Raw genomic sequence first — 18413 nt, 5'->3', positions numbered from 1 at the left:
TTAGCTTCCAAGAAGCTCCACACATTGAACCCACACAGAACCCTGACTCGGTAAGCATAATACCACGGGTTGACTCAGACCCACATAAGAAACATAATACTAAACGTTCAGTATTGCTTTTGACTGATTTCAGCCCAATTTGAAGTTGTTTAATTTTCTAATGTATATATAATAGGTCCTCCAGATATGAATAATTTCATCATGCTTGTTATAATTTATATCTTTCCCAAGTTGCTCTGATAGGTCCTCCAAATTGATTGATTTTTTTTGCTGGTTTGATTGGTTAAAAAAGGAAGCTCATAGGCTATCAACACAATAAGGATGCAGTTTTCTAATCATATGTGTAATAATGTAATCATACTTGTACATCTTGAGGAGCTGAACATGACAAGAACGTTTGTACATCTTCATAATCTCTTTGAATACTTCATTGTGGTATATATAATTCTTATGTTTATCAGTATTAATATTTATATAAGTATCATATATAAAATATAAATGCAATACAAAAGATGATATCGCTAGACGACAAACTTTCATTTTTGTTGTCCTTAACAAGCAATTATGATAATGTTGGGGAAATTGAGTCATTTCCTGTATGTTTGATTACACTAGTACTTATAGTTCATGGCAAGGAGCAAACATGTATATGAATTTTTAAGAGCAAAAGTTTATTAGTTTCAATTTTGGTTCACTTTTGTATAACTAATTAATAAGGCATGCATCACTCTTGTCTATCTGTCTCAAGCTTCATTAGTATTTATGGGGAGGAACAATATGAGGAACTGTATGAGTTAATGTGTTAATTTGATTTTATTTGATAAATAGTCATTGATTTCACATGCATGTTCTGTACAGTTGTGTTGAGAAAGTATAGGAGAAAGAATCAAGCATTACAAGAACAAGTTTCTAGTGTCAACAAGGTTAGTGGTATTCTTTTCATGTCATGCTTTTTATTCTTGTTTTTATATTCATATTTCTTATTTTTTGTAAATATGTTAAGGGTTTCATAATGGCAGTTGTGTGCTTTCAATGGATGTTTTTGATTGGATTGAATATTTTCTATTGCTTTATAAATACTTGCCATATCCATGTCCATGCATTAATGACATAAAAAAGCATATAACTTATTAAATATTTCATGGACAATATAGTGAGATTATAAATGGGAGATTCACAAGGAAAGGGTAGAATTGGGTATAACCTGTGGAGCGCAGAAGAGAGCTCTATGTTGTTAGAGCTTATGGTTGATGCCGCCAATCGTGGATGGCATGATAGCAATGATTTGCTAAGCAGACAAACAGTAGAAAAAAAGATACTTCCTATTTTGAATGAAAGGCTTGGTTGTGAAAAGAATTATGCTCAGTACCAGAGCCGATTGAAATGGTTTAAGCAACGGTATCACAATTATTATGATCTTATGCGATATTTGGGTGGGACTCAAGCACAAAGAAATTCACTGCTAGTGATGAAGTATGGGAAAATTACTTTAAGGTGAGATTTTGATTTTATATTTTGATTTATTTATATGATAACTTATAATGTGCTTATTCACTAATGATAACTAATTATTATATGTTTGTTCTTTTATAGTCTCACCCAAATCAAAAGCACCTTCGTACTGATACGATTGCCGACTATGAGGATTTGAGAATAGCAATTGGGAATGGAACTGCTACTTGGAGAAACTCAATTGGATTGGGTGATGATACAGATGCAAGGATATATGGGATTGAAGAGAACAGACATGTCAGGATAGAAAACTATGTATTTGATGAAAGTCATGGGGGATATGTCCAAAGTCAACAACATGAACAATCATATGAACCTCCATCACATGAACATTTTACTTCATCCCCACCTATTATGGAAACTAATATGGAGGTTCCTTTAGAAAGCAGTGGTCCGAAAAAAATGAACTAGAAGCGAGTATGAAGGGAACTCTACTCATTTGATACCATGAGTACTCGAGCTGATGTTCTAGAAAAGATTTCTCTTGGCATGGATTCAATCATTGCAATTGCAACTGACATTCAAGGAATGCATAATCTGATGGAGAAAAGAGAAAGAGATAGAGAGAAAAGTGAAATAGAAAAAAATGAAAGAGAGAATAAGAACAATATATGGAATGCTATCAAGGAGACCCCAAACTTGGATAGTCGTACTCGCTACAAAGCACGTATTCATAAGTTGGAAATGAAAGATGCCTTTTTGAAAATGTCACTTGAAGAGCGTTTGGAGTGGATAACTTATAATGTGGAATGAGTGTGGTTATTTGAGAAAATGTTTAATAATTTGGAGTATTTTGGAGTACTTTGTTGAAACTTTAATTTGGTTTGGATGACTTTGTTTAAACTTTCATTTGGAATACTTTGTTGAAACTTTAATTTGGTTTGGAATACTTTGTTTAAACTTTGATTTGGTTTGAATTAGTGAACCTATTTGAATGCTTTTATAGTTTCATTACATACCTTTTTGGTTTGTTAGTTGACAATTTATACAGGTATGTTATTGATATTGTTAGTTGACAATCACTATTAGATGCTGCAGGTTGCAAGTTATTGGGGGTAGATATACATACATTTTTAGTTTGTTAGTTGACAATTTATACATGTATATTATTGATATTGTTACTCGACAATCACTATCATGTAAGGAATTTAGGTGCTGCAGGTTACTAGTTATTGGGCTAAATATAGTTTTTTATTGTATGATACATTAGCCAGACTAATATAGGATCAAAAAGATGATGCAGGTTACTAGATATTGGGGTAGATATAGTTTTTTATTTTATGATACATTAGGCAGACTAATATAGGATCAAAAAGATGCTGCAGGTTACTTGTTATTGGGTAGATATAAAGTGTAATATATATATATATTTTTTGTTTAGGTGGGAGAAGAAATGGACGAAGCATTTTATGAAACCATCAAGTTAGTGTTAATGACAGTTCGATCAAGCAATACTTCAAGTGTTAAATGGGTTAATAGTTATCATACGGAGTGAACGTGTTGAACGTCCAACTCGGCGACCAATTAGTACGATTGGATATGATTATATTCATAAGGTATTGAATGAGGATCCTCAGCACTTCCGACAGGTGTATAGGATGTATCCTGATGTGTTTCTAAAGCTGTGCAAAATTAATAGAGAAAAAACACATTTGCGAGATACAAGATATATTTGTGTTGAAGAAATGCTTGCAACATTTTTACTCACCATTGGTCAAAGTTCTCGATATTGCTTAACTCGTAAGACGTTTTGAGGTGTTCGATATCATCTCCAAGATTTTGGTGGTCAAAGTCATGATCACAATAATGCATTTGAGCTATTCAATCTTCGACATGCTTCCTTGAGAAATGTAATCGAGAGGATATTTGGCATATTCAAATCGCGATTCACAATTTTCAAATCGGCGCCTCCATACCCATTTAGGTCACAAGCAAAGCTAGTGTTAGCTTGCGCAGGATTGCCCAATTTTCTTCGCAAAGAGTGTCATTCTGATGAATTTCCTATTGAACCAGACAATGAATCGTCACCATTGTCATCATTACCAGAAATTGAAGAGGATGAACAAGATTTTCAAACCCAAGAACAACAACGAGAGAGTGCTAATCCATGGAGAACTAGTATAGCTTTAGATATGTGGACAAATGCCATAAACGATGGGAATCAAGGGTTATGAATAATAAATGAATGGCGCATATAACCTAACTCAAGTATTTCAATTTGCTAATTTGTTTTATAACCTTGTTGAGATCTGCAAAGTAAAGGATTTTTTTTTTAGGACAAAGTAATGGATTTTTTTTTTTAAAGAACAAAGCTATGGAATTATTATGTTTTTTAAATTGGGCAACAAAATATCTATTTTAGTAGATCATTGAACGAGCTGCATCATATATCAACTTTCACGTATGATTCTTTTCTTTCTATTCAACAAATATTTATTTTTGTATTAATTTACAAGGAGTTATTATAATAGAAGTTGAACAAACTGCAGGCAGACTACCCAACGAAATGGATGAGAGAGAGGGTAGCCATTTGTTAACTTGGGAAAGGTTTTCTTACTTTGGATAAACATAGGATCAGTCAGATAAATCATAGGTGACTTTAACTAGCTAGCAGCAGAAAATTCATGACCTGATATATGCACGATTGGGCTTGATGGATATATGGAGTCTTCAAACAATTTGGAGTATTCTTAAGGGTTAGGATTAATTAAAAATCCATTGAAATCTAACCAAATTCATTAAAATCTAATACAGAATTCTGTTAGAATCCTATGAATTTTATGGAATTCCATTAAAATCCATGAAATCCATAAGAATCCATAATTCCTTTAAAATCCATGGAATTCCATTAAAATCTGAGTTGGGGACACCCTCCTTAGATATTTCATGTAAACGAACGATTTCGTTGACATACAACTTCGCAAACATATTTACTAGCGAGTCCATCCTCACAGCCAAGAAATGTGCGGATTTGGAAAGTCTATCCACTATTACCCAAATACCATTGTTGCCCTTTGTCGTTCTCAGCAAATCAGTAACAAAATCCATGGTAATATTCTCCCACTTCCACTCCGGAATGGGTAACGGTTGAAGTAAACCAGCAGGCCTCAAATGATCAGCCTTGACTTGCAAACAAGTCAAGCATTGGCTCACAAACTCGGCAACTTCTCTTTTCAATCCTCTCCACCAATACACTTTCTTTAAGTTTTGATACATCTTGTCACTTCCAGGATGTATCACGAACTTAGATTGGTGTGCTTCCTGTAGAATTTTCTTTCGAAGTTCTTTATCCTTTGGTACGGCTAACCTTAGCTTATACCTCAATCCACGGTCCACATGAAGTGTCCATCCATCAAATGCTTTTCCAGACATGATTCCTTTCATGATGCTTAAAAGTTCAGGGTTATCATCTTGTCTCTGAATGACCTCCTCATTCAAAGGTGATCCTAACTTTAATCCTATAAGCATACCATTTGATAGCATCTCGATGTCATAATCCTCTAGAGTTTGAAACAACTCTCTTTCAACCAAAAGTAACTGGGCTACACTTCCATTAGTCTTTCTGCTCAAAGCATCAGCTACTTTGTTTGCTTTCTCAGGATGATACTGTAACTTAAAATCATAATCCTTTAAGTACTTCATCCATCTCCTTTGTCTCAAATTCAAGTCACGTTGTGTAAATGTAATTGAAACTCTTATGATCCGAAAATACGGTGAACTTGCTTCCATAGAGATAACATCTCCATATCCTTAAAGTATCTACGATTGCGGCTAACTCCAAGTCATGAGTCGGATAATTTACTTCATGAATCTTAAGTTGTCTCGATGCATAGGCAACTACATTTCCATTTTGCATCAGAACACATCCAAAGCCTTGTTTACATGCGTCAGTGTAAACGTCATATGAGTCCTTATCATTTGGCAATACCAAAATTGGTGATGAAGTTAACCTTTTCTTAAGCTCCTGAAATGAAGCTTCACACTTCTCGTTCCAAACGAACTAATTAACTCCCTTCCATGTCAAAGTTGTCATCGGATTCGCAAGTCTAGAGAAATCTGGAATAAACCTTCGATAATAACTTGTCAATCCAAGAAAACTTCATATCTCGGTGACGTTCTTAGGTTGTTTCCAATTCATTACAGCTTCAACCTTACTAGGGTCAACTTTTATTCCCCCTTCAGAAATAATGTGACCAAGAAATTGTTAGTTGACAATAAGAGGAGAGGCCAAAGATCATTATTAACAACTATGAAAAGCCATACATTTTCGATGTGGACCTTTCTCTCATGATAAGGATATTTAACTAAAAATTGAAAAGTTGAGGAGAGGCCTAAGACCTTATAAACAATTATGCAAAGCCATACATTCCCGATGTGGGACTTTCTCTTAAATTTCCCTCTATCTGTGTAGCGACACTCAAGTCAAACATGTTGACAACTTATATTGGGTGATAAGGAATATGAGTGGCCACTCGATCATCTTGACACATGGGTGAACATGGCTCTGATTCTATGTACGAAGTTGGAGTATCTAACTCAAAACCAATTAAAAATGGGTGGAGAGGCCCAACTCCATATAAACGACTAAGTAAGGTTATAACGAAAATGTGAGGCTTTGTGTCATGGTCCGAACTTAGAGTCGTGCTTCCATGACATTAATTATATAAAGGATGAGGAGTCGAATGGCAAGAGTATGATGTTTGTTTGGCAAAGAGTGGTCAGGTTACATGCGTAGAAGTGCAATTCGGATCCCATCAAATAAGGGTTTTTTTAACAAAAAAAAAGGGTCAGATCTAGACCCCATTGAACCACCGAGCCTGCTTGAAAAACTCTGGTACCAAGCCAGTCTAGATGTTCCCCCTCCCTTCATTTTGTTTTTTTCTTTCCTTCTCTACAACCCGCGCCTCACCCGCACTCTCTTCTCTCTCTTCAATCTCCTCTCATTTCTCTCTCTTCCTTCTCCCCTGCACACTCTCCCTTCCACGACCAGCTCTAGCCAGAGCTCACCTTCGCTAGCCAAGCCACATCGACCCAAGGCCACCGGCCTCCTCCCTCGACAAAATCGCGGCCCCAAGCCAGGGAATTTAATTTGTCTAATTTAATTTGGTTTTTTAAGAAATTGGATTTGCAGGGGTTCGGGAAGAGAATCGAGGACATGCATATGAGGCTTGATACGATTGTGGACCGTTGTGGCTGTGTTGGTAGATCCATATGAAACAAACCTGAATTGGTCTTTGTTTCACAGCGAACATCCAATTGCTGCACTCGTACAAAAAGATGACCAACTACCTGGCTACCCAAACACCAAGGCAAACAGTGACAACCGGGTTCAAGCACATTATCATACTTCCCAAAAGTTTCTCTAATACCAACAATAGACTGGTCCACTTGAATACAAGCCAGAGAGCTAAAGGGAGAAAATAAATGGTGTGGCTGTGTTGGTGTGGCAACAAGGAATAAGATTTCGGATTTTGCAAAAATTTTGATGAATTTTAAATTTTGACAAAAATTAGACAAAAATAATTGAAATTATTATCAAATTACGAAAATTTTAAATGAAATTTTACCATATGTTTATCTAACATATTATCTACTACATTGATAAAAAAACATTGAAGAAACCAAATTATATAATAGGTTTCATGTGATATAAAATGAATATAATGCATGTTGGAGGCAAATACTGTTAAATAAAATTAGTATAATGAATAAATGAAATTAATATATTCTTTATACTCTATAATCTATACACTAAATCTTATATACTCTATATACTCTAATACTCTTTATACTCTATAATCTATACACTAAACTCTATATACTCTATATTCTTTAGAATATAGTATAAGATATTAGAATTTAGGCCATTTAGAGTATTTTTAATTATTTTTTGTATAGAAATGTATTATGGTTTAGGGTTTAAAAATAACTAAACGAAATCTCAAAAGAGTCAAACAAAAGCCCAAACAAAACCCTCAAACCATTTTTTTTCTTTCCAATTGTCCAGAGACCCCAAACCCCTAATCAACCCTAAATCTTTTTTTTTTTTTCTTTCCTTCCTCGATCTTCTTCCCTCTCATTTCTCTCTTTCAGCCACTATGTCGCATATGGCATATATGATATCTCTTATCTATCCTCCCTCTCATGTGCCAAACTCTTCCTCCTTCCCCGATCTTCCTCCTTCCCCGATCTTCCTCTCTCCCTCTTCGATTTGATCTTCTCCCTCCCTGATCTCTTCTCTCTTCTCTCCCCTCCCTTCCCAATCACGCTGGTGGCTGGGTTTGTAACCGCCAGCAAGGAGAAGACAGACAAAAAAATGGTTAGGTTTGTAACTCTGAGCGAAATTTCGCCAAATTTCGGCGAAATTTGATAATCTCAACGAAATATTGACGAAAAATTGATGAACTCGTGTTAAAATTTTTATATCCCTAAAAAACGAAATTTAACTTCTTGTGTGGCAATAGTTATTAATTTAACTTCATATCCCTAATTATTAATTGCTACTGTTTGACAGTGGAAATCATTGTTACTATAGGACAATAACTACTTAAATTGCAAAAATACTCTATTAATTGCTATTGTTTAACAATAACAATCATTGTTACTGTGATACAGTAACTATTTAAATTGTAAAAATATTCTATTAATTGTTATTGTTTGGCAGTAACAATTATTGTTACTGTGGGACAGTAACTATTTAAATTGCAAAAATACTCTATTAATTGCTATGTACTGTTTGGCAATAACAATCTGTTATTGTGGCAATTTGCTTAGTTTTTTTTTTTTTTTTAAATTCATAGAAAAAAAGATAACGTATGTAGACTTATTTGTACAAAAGTGTGGACTTTATTTATACAAAATGAACCTATTTATCATTCAACCTTTTAGGTGAGTTTTTTTGTACAAAAGAGCTCTAAAAATGGACTTTTTAGTAATTTACCAAATCAAATAATGCAAACCAACCCTTGATAAATGCACTATTTTTTGTTCGGTTTGATAGGTCTATTAAACCATGAAAAAGTGAGGAAAATTTTAAAAATCAATACCTATTTACAATATTTCAAAGGAAAAACCCATTTACAATTAAAAAACTCACCAATACATTTCTTGACATCATTTTAAACCTAAGACTTTAGATGATCGAGTATACAGTCAACATTTTCTCAAATTGCAGAATAAAAAATTGAGGTCAAACGCTGGCATTAGTGGGTTGTCATACATTACAAAAAGTTTGATAAAATGTAGAAGATTGCTCACAAACATCAACTTTGTTTTGAAAAATCTTTTTATAATGTGGAAATTTCGATTTCAGAAAGTGCCTCTAATTAATAATAGATAATACGTTAATCAAACCATAGCAAATCGTGTTTGCAATTCGATCCTTAAGAACAAAAATTAGAGTTTAGCCATATTGGAACCTTTTTAGGGTGGATTAATTTGAAGTTGGTAAAAATCTTCTTTAGTTTTTAGGTAAAATTGTGTAAGGTTGACTATACCTGCAAGAAATTGCAAAAAAAAAAAAGAGACTACCTGCAAGAAAGGTAAGAAAAAAGGATGAGGAGGTTTAACAGACTTTGTACCATCCAAAAGACAGAAAAAAAAAAAAAAAAAAAAAAAAGGAAATCCAAAAGACAGAAAAAGAAAAATGATAATTGGCTTTGAAATCAAAGTTATTTTTGTCACATAAGTCATATGACAGTGAACGTTTTCTTTAAGGCTTCATTTACATATATATCATAGGTTGGACAGCAGCTTTAATTATAAACATAAATATAAAATACTGTGGCTGGCATATATATATATATATATATCCCTTTAGAAAAGATATAAGAATCCAAATAGCTTTAGTTAAAATTGTGTAAGATTGACTATAACAGGATGGTAAAGAAAAAAGGATGAGGAGGTTTAACAGACTATCAGTACCATCCAAAAGGCAATGAAAAAACAATGCAAATTGATAATTGGTGAAATCAAAGTTTGTCACATGAGTCATATGACAGTGAAACATTTTCTTTATGGCTTCATTTACAAATCATATACTGAACTGCTGACTTTATAAACATAGATATATACAAATCTGACTAATATATATATATATATATATATATACACAAGAATGCTTTAAAACTAACTAGTTAGTAAGTTAATACAAAGCTAACCACCATATTAGGCCCACCGCACAATGTAATCTCAAAATCCGAACCGTTTATTTTTTAGGCCATATTTCAAAGATCATCCCTGTAAAAAATCTCTAAATTCGGAAATCATTTAGTCATTTGATTATAACAACAACTATTTATATGCTTTTATCAAAAACACTGATCGTCTATTTATTTGATCTCAATTAGATGACTAAATGATTTCCGATTTAATTGATTTTTTGTAATAATGATCTTTGAAGTATAACCTAAATAATTGACGGTTCGGATTATGAGATTAGTTATGTGGTGGTCCCAAAAACATGGTTAGTTTCGTATTAACTTGCTAACTAGTTAGTTTTAGAGCGCTCTTCTATATATACATACTGTTAAAAAAATAAAAAAAATAAAAAAATATACATATCTTTTGAAGGCTGGAAAAATTATAGAGTATAACCGATATACCGCTATGTGGTATAACCAATCCAACGTGTAAAGATATTATTGAACAATGTGTTTATATTAGTAGGATCTAGTATTAATAATATTCATTCGTATTATAACATATAGACTGGTTATACCACGTGTCAATATATCTGTTATACAGAATAATTTTTCTGAAGGCTGAATGTGTTTCAAATGTTTTTATTTTTTATTTTTATTTTTATTTCAACAGTTATTTATTTTATGATTTTACTTGCATATAATAAATTATTTTCTCCTTTAACAATTTAATTAACTAAAGATGTTTCTTAGATTTTTGAATGTTTATGGGTTGTTTTTCTATAAATCAGTAACAATAATAATACTATTATTTTAAATTTGTGTGAAGGCTTGACACCAATCGTATTGACGTCCCATTGTACTACTAGACATAATAATAATAATAATAATAATAATAATTGTTACTACATAATAATAATAATAATAATAATAATAATAATAATAATAATAATAATTGTTACTACAAATATATATATAGATTAATTTAAAGCATGAAGTTAAGCTCGTAAGAAATATTATAAAAACTTGACCATTTTCTTCAATAAATAAAACAAGACCCAATATTCAATAGTAAACAATATTTTATACATATGATCTTACAATAAAAAATATCGACACCGATTAATGGTAGTGGCTCAACTACAAAGTAATGACCTAAGATAGCATATGACTTGAGAAGTGGATTTTTTTTTTCCTTCTAACAAAGAGACATAACTTAGCCATATTAAATTGTTATGCTTAATCAAAACTACAATATATTTATAATTGTGTGCATTTAAATATGAAAGTTTGTTTAAACCAAGATTTATTTGTTAATAACTATTTGTTTTAGTAGATGACATGTAATTCTTTTTTGTCGAGAATGATCCTAAATTCAAACTCATGTATGATAGTTATTAATTCGTATAAAAGAAAAACCAAAAGTTACTTCACATTAAAAAAATTTGCGGTAGAAGTTACTTCATCTATATAAAGAATATAAATAAAAGTCTATTTTTAGAGTCTTTTGTACAAAAAAAGAACCCATCTAAAAAGTTAAATAACAAATAAGTCCATGTTATGCTTTTTTCTATGATTTTTTTTTTTTTTGAAAACTAAGCAAATTGTCACAGTAACAATGATTATTACTGTTTGATTGCTACTACCAAACAGTAACAATTAATAGTATATTTTTGTAATTTAAATAGTTACTGTAGAACGGTAATAGTGTATTTTGGCAATTTAAATAGTTACTGTTCTACAATAACAACGATAACAATTAATAAAATATTTTTATAATTTAAATAGTTACTATCCTGCAATAACAATAATAGTCCAATTAATTATTAAAAAATTAGGATTAAATACAAAATATCAATAGTTTTTTAATAAAGCAGTAAGACATTAATTTTTTTTAGCTTATGTACTAACCTAGAGTAAAACATTTTGGATTAGGTCACAAATCAGTTTGTTATACATTGTGACTGTCGAACAGTTACAGTTGTAATTGTCGAATAGTCACAGTTGTGACTATTTAAAATTTATAAAAAATCAAAATAAAATTTTAAGGATTTCATACTTTTGATTTAGGTTTGGGGGATAAAGTCCTATAACCCAAAGACTAAATATTAAAGTTTAAGCCTTGCAAATATTGAAAAAACAATAAATCAATAAAAAAGTTATGACTGTTAAACAGTCACAGTTCGATATAACCATGTTTTTTAAAGTTGATACCTAAACTGAAATTTAGTACTTAAAGTGAAATGACATAAATGTTTTAGTAGTTTGAAAAAACATTATAATTTGGTACCTAAAGTCAATGGCCTATTAATTATTAATTGCTTTGCACCACTAGGTCCAACCCAGAAAATCCACTGTATCATCCAAAAAATATAAATAAATAAATAAATAAATTTAGCATCTAAGATTCAAGATCCAATTAGCATCATCTCAAGCGTGGTCCTTGTTGAAAATGATGGCTGCCCCGACATGGTGGTTTGCAACCGGGCCGACTGGGTCATGGGGTTCTAGATCTGGACTTAAAAAAAAAAAAAAAAAAAAAAAAAAAAAAAAAAAAAAAAAAAAAAACCCTATAAATAAAGCAAACATTTAAAATTTCATAACATGATTATTAAAATGTCAAGTGAAAAATTATACAATTTATACTTAACAAGGATAAATTTGTAACAACCAATCTGCTAAATTAAAATAAAATAAGAATTAAAAAATTAAAAAGATCAATTGGAACTTGCGGAGAGCCGTGCTAAAGTAAACTTTACAATTTAGATTAATAAAAATTAAAAACTAAAACCTTTAAAATTGTTAAAAAACATACGGACTGGTCAAATTGAAATGTTTAGTAAAGTATATGGATGAACAATTTAGTTCACAAGAAAATAAACCTTATCAAGAGATATATAACTTCAGTAAGGTCACTGTACCACTCCTTTCTTAAATCAACCTATTCTTTATAAATGAAATTTCGTAAGGTAAATTAAAATGGAAAATAAATTACATATATTTGAATTTTGAAAGTCTTTGATGGTTAAAGTATGTACCTTCAAAACCTTGTAGTATATATATATAACTTTATAAGACCAAACATTTCAGAAAGAAAAAAAGAAATGGAGCAAACTCAGTGGAGAGTACTTCTAGTGATAATATTGGGATGCATTCTTATTCAAGTTGTAGTGCAAGCAGAAGATGTCCCATCTCCCTCTTCTTCTCCTTCATTTCTCTCTCATAATATTCTTCCACCATCTTCAGTTGATGGACTTCTTTCCAAGCTTCGTCACTGGGAAGAGGTTGCTCCTGAATATTTTGAATGTATGGTTAGGATTGCTAGAGCATGTGCACTCCATTACAATTACCATAGATGCATGAATGGACTTTCCAAATATTGTGAGAAACACAAACCATATGGGATTTGGTATGAATTTTCTATCTCTACTCTTTATTTATTGGTACAAATACAAAAGACATAAACATGCATACATACATACATAGAGATAAGCCAAGGAATCTCCTTTTTTTATTTTTTTTATTTTTTAAAAAAGAACATATATTGGTCTACTAGTTCCTCAAAGTGATCCAATGATCCAAAACATTTAATTTTTAGATCTTCATTCATGTATCATTCTTACAAAAAATCAGGCCAAAATGAATATCATTCAGTTAATTGTCAAATAATCTCCTAGCTAGCCAAATCATCTACTAACCTATTTAAACTTTTAACCACAAAATGCTGAGGCTCAAAATGAGCTTGACGTTTTTTCTTCCTAAATGTGTAAATTAATTTCATGCTACTGCCCAACCTCCCCTTCTTTCTTTCTTTTTTGGACTGAGCCATGACTCTCTCACACCTCCTCTCCCCTTCCACCTCCACCTACACCTCCATGGCTCTCCCACGCACACATCCCTTCCCCGTTCTCCTTTGTCAATCCATTCCTCTCAGGGCCATACATGCACCAAATTTTTCTTTGCTTGATCGATCCATAAACAAAGTGTGTGAGATATTATGCTCAAGTTTTTCTTTGTCTTGTATATTGCTTGATGGGGTTCGAAATTTCCAAGGCTTTATACGTCAGCAATTCAACTCTTAGTCAACGCCTGCAAAATGAACAATTGAGTCCTAAGAACCCCCTAGGAGATCTCTCCTCAAAAAAGGATCTCCAATGCTTAAGTTAGCCATTGGTGTTTGAGTAAATATTTTTCAATAATGCTAGTTATTCCACATAATTTGGGATTAACTCCCTTATCCAATTAACTGCCGAAGCAGTTAATTGTTCATTAATTATTATCCAATATTAAATAACCTGAATATATTACAAACTAACTTAATTGGGCTCGAGGCCCGATTATTCGTTAACTACCCAGATGCCAATCCATGCTCCGGCCCAATAATTTGTCCACTTAGTTCATAGGCCATCAATGTTATTTATTTAGAGTATTTATATTTTCACCCCCTTGTCTTATTTCTTTACCCACTTTATTTTTATACCCACCATTAAATTTGAAAAAAAAAAAAAAAAAAACATTCTTCATACCTCCTATTATTCCTATAATACTATTTGATATACAAACTCAAACATCCATCAACTAAACACTCTTCTATTTCCCCTTAACTATTATCTCACTCACTCATCTTTTTCCATAACTCTTTTCTTCCATAAACACTAATCTCTACTTCATCACCAAAACTTAAAATCAATGATACTATTTGGTTGATGCACATACATCTATTAAAATGTATGATTATTCTATACCCTAGACCCTTATTTATTTATTTATTTATAGTTTTAGATCAAGAATTCGTTATATTTTAATGTTTCTTTGATTTATAAATTGAATATTAATCTTAAAGATTTAATTTGGAATTTAGGAATGAAATCTAGGATGGGTATAAGATTATTTTTCTTCTATTTGGAAAAAGATGGGTGGGTGAAATGATAGTTAAGGGGGGTGAGAAGAGTGTTTAGTAGATGAGTGTTTAAGTTGGTATATCAAAAAGTATTATAGGAATAATGGGAGGTGAGAATAATGTTTTTATAATTTTTTTTTTTTCACATTTAATGGTGGGTGTAAAAATAAAGTAGGTGAGAAAATAGAATAAGTGGGTGGAAATATAAGCACTCTTTATGTATTAAAAGAATGACCAAAGATGAAAGAAACCCAAAAAATATAATTGAGAAATATGAGGATAGTGAGAGTAGTTTTGGACTAAGCCGTGGGTAGTGGTGAGGGCTAACCACGACATACAAAAGATGATGCGTGGGTTATTTAATTTTTCTAAAATTACTTTTTTCTCAATGAAATCAATATTTGATAGTTAAGGTGGGAGGATTGAGGAACTTGCATCGGATGATCTTGAACTTGCTTTGTTCGAAGATGAAGAATTAGGGATGATTAAGTTTTAGGAAGAAAAAGAAGCGTCCCACTCAAAAACAAAATGGCGCTATTATTTAGCTTCAACAAATTTATTTTTATCCCTACCACTTTAATGAAAATGTACTTTTCAATTTTACCATTTTACAAATTGACCAATAAAGACATGTTATTTCATAATTAAAAAAAAATCACTTAAACATATATCCAACATCAACTCTATACCTAATCCAACATCACTTTATACCCAACAACATTTATTTCTCCTTCCTACTCAACTCTAACACTTCGGATGTTGATGCAAATAAGTGTAATATTAACAAATAGATGCTCAAATCGCGCTGTGGAAGTCTTCAAATGAGATCTTTTGATCATTCTTAAGAGTTTTAACCAAAAAAAGTTCTTACCTTTAAAAACTCGAATCGCAACATGTTCGGCACACTAGGGCCAAACACGGAAGAGAATGTTAGGTCATATGCCACCGAACAAGAGAAGGACATTCAATAGTCATCAACCCAACGCTTCCCCAAAAATACCACTCCATTGCTACATAAAGGTCAATGAGTTTAGAAATTTTATCCTACTTTAGTCACTAAACCCAATTCACTTGTTGATGTCATGTATTTTGGTGTATTGAAAAATACCAATTTGCCCATTCCGTTTTTTTCATTACTTATGAGTGTAAAATTACGCCGTTACCCTTTATTTGATTTAGCTTATAGAAATGAGGTTTAAGGTTTAGAATTAAGGTTCTTGAGTTTATGACTTAGGGTTTAGGTCTCGGGTTTTGGGCACAAACCTAATACAAATCTAATTTTGCATAGTAGCATCATGTTTATTGATCTATTGTAATTTAATTTGTTTCATTTTGTCAATAGTGACTAAAATGAAATTATGAAAAAGTGCATTGATGAATCTTTAATTTTGAAAATTTTTGTTGATTTATTTCTTATTGAAACTGAGTTTATATTGTTTATACTGTTTGATATATAATATACATGAGCGCTCTGTAAGATAATTCGGTACTAACCACCTTTTTGGGTTCATTACACAATATGATCTAATCATTCGAACTGTTCATTTTTTAGGGTGGATCAACCTTGCAAACCATAAAACTAAATCAGAAATCATTTACTCATTTTATTATCATCACAGTCATTTCAATGTTTTTATCGAAAAATTTTGTTTGTTCATTTATTTAATCACACATAGCTTATTAATAACCGATTATACGATTTTCGATTCAATAATGCTAGGGAACCCAAATTTGTATTCCAAATTTAGATCCTAAATGATGTATGATTATAACACATGTAAGTGTTTTACTTGTTGTAAAATAAATGAGCCTTGAAATGGGCCATGTATGAATCAATAAAACATTGATACATTATTTGGGATCCAAATTTAGGATAAAAATTTGGGATCCCTAGCATTTCTCTTTTCAATTGAGTTGACTTTTTACAGGGATAATGTTTGAATAGAGACTTAAAAAATGAAAAATTCAAATTATAAGATCACATTGTGTCGTGAACTCAAAATGGTAGTGTATATATATATATATATATACAGGCCCCTTCTATTAAGGGATCCTTCATTTAAAGTTAATTAAAGAAGAGATCCCTTGTGGGACCCACTTCACATTGTATTTCGATGATCGAAACCATCTACATTTTAGGTCTCCATTAAAGGATCATCATTGCGAAAAATTATATATCAAGCTCTTACTGACTATTTTTTTTATGTAGATTTGATTCGTACAAAAAGATATACGACAATTTGCTACACGGAGTGCAGAAATTAGTAACGTTTCACTTCTCATTGTAATATCTAAGAATAAATTATTGAGATGGCATATAAGAAAAAAAATCCTATAGGGTTGCTTTTTTTTTTTTTTAGTGTGGTGAAAAACAATGCTTTCTTTATTCCAAAACATGTAATTAAGTTTTATTTTTGGTTTTTTATTATTCAACGGCTCTCGTCCATGAGATTTGAATTCAGGACCTCCTCCCAAAAATAGAAAATTGGATGTCACTAACCAAATGGATATTGGTCTATAAGTTCTTTTTCAATGTGTGAAAATATGGTAACATATTTAAAGTCATGGGATAATATATATGCACTTAGAAAGTAGGTTTACCCCGGTTGGCACATAGTTTGGCACATATGAGACTTATTTTTCCAAGGCCTATTTGGTCTAGGACACACAAGTCTACTTGTCTAATGCCTATTGGTCAATGACACAAAAGTTTGCTTGTTCAACGCCAATTTAACCTAGGACATGCTAGTTTGTTTGTTCAAGGCCAATTTGGTCTAGGATGCGTTTTGGGTATGTTTGGGGCATAAAGTGTTTGAATTTTGTCCTTGCGCATCTTTAGGCATGGCACAAGGTTTTCTAAGCCATGGCATATCTTCTTTCAACTATGGATTTGCTTGGCATGGGCATAGGCTTGGCATATCGTGGTCTCTTTTAGGCTTGGCATGACACGGCCCGTTTTAGGTATGCATGACTCGTCTCATTTTGGGCATGGCATGGCTTTAGGTGGTACGGGCATGAGCTTGATCCGATTTTTTATTTTTTTTTGGCACAAACAAGATTTTTTGAACCAAGACTTTTGATCTCAGTTTTGCATTGGGCTTCCTAGCATTTGAGTTGAATTTATTTGGGTATCGACAATGAAATAGAACCCACTTTACTAAATATAGAAGAAATACTATTGGAAGTAGTAATACTCTTATTGGGAGAATTGTGAGATAAGGTATCGAATTATTTAGGTGTCAAATTGGGAGAATTGTGAGAATTATAATACTCCCTTATCAAGCAACGTTACTATGTCTTAAGAGAGACTTGTGAGATAAGGTGTCGAATTATCTAGGTGTCAAATTGGGAGAATTGTGAGCATTATAATACTCTTATCAAGCAACATTACTATGTCTTAAGAGAGATATTCTCCAGAAATGACGTCAATATCTTAAAAGTATTTACTTAAAACAACATAACAGATCCACATACCAAATTCATGTCACGACAACTAGATCGTCATCTTGAGGGGTTTTGAATATGATTGGTAGTCAATTGGCATTTGTGTCAGTGTGAGATTGTTAGATATATACCCTAAGGCCAATCCTTGGGTTGCATATATAATGTACTTTGTATGTATATATTTATCAATCAAGGGTAAACTTGTCTTTTGTGTCACATCCTCCGTATTCCTAATATATAAAAGAGGTCCATGATTTTAACTTAAGGATATAATAGCCTAAAGAGGTTATGAGTAGAAGACTTGTATCCTTTAGTACTTAAACCCTAAAACGTTTCTGGTCGTAGAATTGATATATGGACAATATGAATCCTGAGAGACCAGCATGATCTATCTTTGTTTAAGGTTTAGGATAATT

The sequence above is a fragment of the Dryas octopetala genome, chromosome 5 (genome assembly GCF_963921425.1).
Source record: "Dryas octopetala chromosome 5, drDryOcto1.1, whole genome shotgun sequence".
NCBI lineage: Eukaryota > Viridiplantae > Streptophyta > Magnoliopsida > Rosales > Rosaceae > Dryas > Dryas octopetala.
Note: the sequence above shows the minus strand (reverse complement) of the source record.